Source organism: Ctenocephalides felis, unplaced genomic scaffold (genome assembly GCF_003426905.1).
Source record: "Ctenocephalides felis isolate EL2017-DRISC unplaced genomic scaffold, ASM342690v1 CF-g0.4_SCAFFOLD_01604, whole genome shotgun sequence".
In the NCBI taxonomy this organism is placed as follows: Eukaryota; Metazoa; Arthropoda; class Insecta; order Siphonaptera; family Pulicidae; genus Ctenocephalides; species Ctenocephalides felis.
Window position 1 is genome coordinate 20,657,711 of NW_020537758.1, and position 6,000 is coordinate 20,663,710.

Here is a 6,000-nt window from a genome sequence, read left to right on the forward strand (position 1 = left end):
ATAAATGATTGCCATTCATATAGTAGTATAGCTGTATATGCGATAATAAAATATCTACAAGTACTTCTAGTATAGTTAATTAGTCACAACTAGATTTGGACAACCACTGGTTTGCCATTCATTCTAAAAGCCATATATAACAAAAGAAAAGTTTTTAGCTTTATTTCATTGAGCTTTGACGGTTAAGAGAGTGGGCTAGCATAAACTAGTTTCGGGTTTGATCCCATTTCAGCCACCTCGATATCAAGCAGTATGAGATCAATTGTCCACTTAAGGTTATAGGTCCCAAACATAACCTTAAGTGAAAGTTGCCTTACGTGAATTAAAGTAAGATGAACAAAAATGATATCATTAGTGTTTTGCTTCACATTATTAAAAATACTGATGATTCCAATTTAAACTATTTTATAAAAAATTATGAAAATACTATAATATTTTACAATCACATAAACTTTAAGTAAATATGCAAGTCTTTTATTATATATTTTAAAGAACGTCAAGCTGCTTTAATCTATTTTACAGACAAGTCATGCTCATATGTAGAAATAAAAATGACAGCAAAAACTTTGATATCGTTCTGGGAAAAGCAATATACCTTTTTTAATCATGATTATGACATTTCAATTTTCATGGTCTCATCCGAAAAACGAAGCGAACGGTTTGTTGAAAAGAGTTTGCATTTTCGTTTGTGTGCACCATATCGTTTGCAGAACTGACAAAGTATTGAATTGCTTCAAGATTTTTTAAATGATTGATTGAATTATTTGTCATATATTAAAAGAAAGAAGCCTGCGCAAGTATACCAGTTAAAATAAATTTTAATATATCCAATAATATTTAAATATATTGATTTGACATTGGAAACTATTCAATTTTCTTATCAGCAACATTGAATAATTTTCTTATCGTCAATCAATATACATACAATATGCCCAACATTTTTTATATATTACATATTGTTTATTACCTGTCGTCAAAACAACAAATTGATTTATATTGAACATATAAAAATTAAAATTTTATTTTCTTGTTTTTACAAAACACGTTTTCTGTGGCGCATAAGTTTTATCACTTTGACAAGTAAACTCATTCTCAGATATGAAATATAAGTTTTGAGAAGTTATAAACTTATATTGATTAAATTTGTACAAATTATTTTCTAGTTTCTGGAAGTTTCTAAGATACTCTAAGTATTTATGAATGGTGTCAGAGTAATGGATGATGGAACTTAATATGTTGGAATTGAAGTTTTATCATCAATTTATTGATATACTTAAATTTATTAGGAATTTTCAATTATTTTATTGAAGTAAAAATAAATCGCGGCCAGATTTATTACCAATATTGCGCTCATATTGATTAGAGCTCTTTTTAATATGGATCTGACAATATTTATTTATCTTCAAGAACCATTGATAATAATTGTTCGTTATACGTTTGTACACTTATTTAATTATTTTAAAATTGAAAGAATTCACTTTTTGCCTTTATAACTGACATTGCAGATCACTTAACAAATATGGAAACGCACCAATACTTACGTTTAAAAATCGCTAGTGAATATTTTTCAAAACCAAAATATCCTATTCATTTTTTAACCGATTTTGCGCTTTATTTCCGAATATAAAAGTTATTCCTATTTGATGAAATACTTAAACTCTTATAGAAGATTATTTGCAGAATCAATTGTTCCATATAAGTAAGTGTTTCCGCAAATTATTATATTATTTGAAACCTATTTGCAGATAATTACCAATTCAATTTTTTTTTAAATCTTTTACTTTTTGTTCGCTGCATCGCTGCAATGTGACAAGCAATGAAAAGTCGATTGAAATCAGATTAGTTTCACAGACTTGATTTAGTATAGAGCACCCTATTATTATTATCTATCGACTTAGCTTTTAAATCCAACTTTCCTTTCTCGAAAACTATATAAAATTTCTCTATAAAAATACAGTATTTTTTTTACTGTGTTCGGGAAACAAAATATGAGCTTGAGGACAGGCAGTTAAAAATAAGTCACGTTCGATGTGTTATGACCTGGGTCATAAACCGTACATATCGTAGTGTACTCAGCATTTATTTTCCTTCTACATTCTACTTTTCTATGTATTGAAATAATAATACTTTTTGTTATTTATATTTTAATAGTATGTTTGGACTCGTAGTGTTGAAATAGGCGCTATGAAAGAACTCCTCTGGCACATAGTAGATTCGGTTTTAATGCCTCTCTGAATGCAGACACATTCTATAAACAGATTTAATATTTGTGGGAGTCGTAAAGAGGCATTTTCACTCGTTTATTATATTTTCTTTTCGCCAAGATGCATTTTTTAGATTCATAGTTGATCTATTTTTGTTTGTATTAGGAACACAGCTTTATTTTTATGGAAGAAAAATGAATTATGGACAGTTATATCATATGCATTCAGCAATTACATTCTAATTCTAGTTGTATAGACAATAAGTCTTATTTTTAATTTGTTATATATTGCTAATTTTAACTAACAGAAATAATTAATTTATGTCTGAGGCTTGCTTCCATATGGACATGATAAAAAATCGAATTGCATTGGAAGCTACTTTTTCACCCTCATATTGGCATGATGTTTTTCTTCTATCCTTTCATTCATTTATTTGAAAAAATCTACGTGTATGATATAATATAACAATTTACAGTATTCCAATTATATATTCTTTATAATAATATTTTTTATTTATTACAACGAAATTAATTATCATGTCGGTCTCGATATTTTAAATTCATAAATATGTCTGAATTTTGGAGACTGTTTTATTTTTCAAAGCATAAAAATCTTTTATCTTTCCTTTTCCTTAATATCGCATGATGTCGAGCGAATAAATGGCACAGAATAAATTACTTCAAAACTCTGACGAACAAAACTTTCCTTACATTTAGAAGAACAAACAAATTAAAGTATAATTTTATCTTTTAATGGTGTCGCGCTCCGGTTTAATATATGTAAATTAAGCATTGCCAACATCGAAAACCAAAATTATTTGTTACACAATGGACCCGGAATAATAAAATCATAAGATTTTCTGTGAAAGAAGAATATTCTGCGACTTGTTGGAATTTGATTATTATTCGAGTGTTGTTCTGAACTGTATCCTTGATATGAATTTATTCAGAGAAAAATTTTGTGGCACATGTTATTATGTTTTGAGAAAATTGAAACTAATTTACTATCTTATAAAAATTGAAGCTATTTTACTATAAAACTTGTCAAAAGTTCAAATGAGGTACAGATTTTACCTTTTATTTTAAAGAAGTACATCATATTATTATATTGTATTTATATATTGATTTATTAATTTTATTATATTATAATTAATAATATTAAATTAATAATATTAATAATATTAAATGAATATGAATATGAAATGAAATTTTACATTTTATATTTATTGTATTTTAAATATTTGTTGTAAATTTCATGTATTTATTTTTTTTATCATAAATGCTTGAAAATGTTTTAAAATTAATATCAAAACTTTTCAAAACTTATATAAAAATCTGGAAAATAAATGCTACAGTTTTTGTTGCTTTTGTTGGAATCCCTAACACTCAACATTACGTGCACTTTTAGTACCCAGAAAAAATTGTAAAATCTATGAAAAAATGATTTTTTTTTACAAATTCGGATAAAAATCAAATACATGATATCTTACTAGATACCCCCTCACCATTGTGATTTTTTGTCAAATTTCTTACCCCGCTTTTAAACTTATTATAGACGACCCCTTGAATAAATGTTACATGGATAACCTCAATATCAAGTTTTTTTCCACCGGAGCCATATAAAACTTCACCTTTAAATTTTCATAAAATTATTTTGATTTATTACATTCAAAGCGAATAATACCTCACGGTGCCTTCAACATCAAAGGTAATTGTTTTAAAGGTTTTCACTTTCTATTTACCTTCACTTTCTTTGGCTTTGTTTTGCAAAATAAACAATATCCTAAAGAAGTATTTAAATTGGAAAATTATCTTCATAATAAATATATTTTTATTATGCGTCTTGTTTATAAATTATTCAATTCATTATTCTTTCGCTAATATATTCTTTTATTTATTTATTTTATGCTCGCGGTAACAAAGAAAAGCAATTTTATATTTGATTGCGGCGTGGAAGTAGACTAACAAGAAGTGAATCGTACTTGCTCAAAGAGATTTTTATTGGAAAATATTATTGTGGTTGTGTTTATTGATATTGAGTAGTAAAATTATATTGAGATAACTAAATATATTTATTCTTTGATACCCAGAAGCCACTTGCATCAACAATTCAATTATATTTTTTTTGCTCTTCGGAATTTATTAATTCTACCAATGCTAGCAAGTTTAAAATCTTTATATTTATATAGATTAAATGCCCTATATTATTCTTTCCGAAGGATTTATGTTCTCGCCAGAAAATCCATCTTTCCAATATTAAGAATTATCGACATTTTGAATAATTTAAGACCAAAAATGGAAGATCTGTCGGGCCGTTTTTTTTTTCGAATTAATTGATTATTATTGCAAGCTTTAAAAACCATTTATGTTGGAATTAAAAGCGTGTTTGTTTTTAAAAAATGTATAATATTTAAACCAAAACTAACATGTTTTACTGGTAACTTATCAACCTGCCTACTGGTCTACTTTTCTTCCTTTCTACTTGTCTATCTGTTCTTTTGTCAAGCTGTCTATTGGTTTATCTTGCTACTTGTTTACTTTTCTACCTGTCTATTAGTTCACTTGTGTACCAATTCACCTGCAATGTCTACCTGTCTACCTGTCCATCTGCCCACCTGTCACCTAGGTATCAATACTTCTGTCTATGAAATGATCATTTCAGATTTTAATTTTTTTTGCAACTACACAAATGCTGGTCCTGCCTTCTCAAAAATGTACTAAATTCTTAATTCCTTATTGTAGAAAATACATACTACACACTCACATACCTACACAGGTAGGCCAAAATGTTCAGGAGGTTTTGAAACGTTAAGATATAACGCAAAAACGTAAAAAAAATCATTTTCGTGGATTAGCGATTATTAATCTTACCCGGGAGTTAATATATAAATAAATCTAATCTTATTGTTTTATAATATGAAGCATCATAAAATTACAGCTAAAGATATATTTTGAGTCCATTTTTGACTTCATCTAAATGTACGATTTCACTTAAATAAAAACTTTAAAAGCTGAAATAATTTTTTTGCATCGCATCTTTGCCATTCATCCTCTTCGGCATAAGATAAATTCGCGCTTTTGCAAGAATCGTTTGTGCTAGTCGAGAACTTACTAGAAAAGAGCCGTTAAGTTCATATTTTATCGAGAAGTTATTCTCAAGAGAGATTAAACGCCACCGCAAGTTGAGCTTTGAGTCGAAACGTCGATCCGGGTGTCTTACATGCACAAGTACAACGTGTACGTTTTATTAAAGATAATTTATCAAAGGGAAATATAATGAATTATGGCAAAAGAAATACGAATGATATTCAGAAATGAGGATTTTGTCTCGGATGTTTAATATTATTTATTTAATAATTTGATATGAAAGAATTATTTATATGAATACATGTATATTCATGTTAGCGTACACTAAGTGCATGGTCATACGAATTATTATAGAGCCTAGGTGCTTGTTGTAAACGTTTTTTTTAAATAGATAGATGCTTTAACTATTCCTCTGCGAAATCAAGTAAAAATAATTCCAAAACTATTGTTCATTATTTCACAATTAATCATTTTCTAGAAAAAGTGCTTACTAGGGTTTATACAAAAACCGACATTTCAGAAAACCGGTTTTAACCGGTTTTTAAATTTTATATAGAAAATAAATATTTGCTCGAATATTCTGTAATTTATCCGCAAATTTAATGTAATTTAGAGCAGCATTTGACTGAATTTATTTATTGTTCAATGTTATAGATAGTAAACAAAATTATTTTAATTTTAATTAGTAGAACTAAAAAATAATAGTTTAT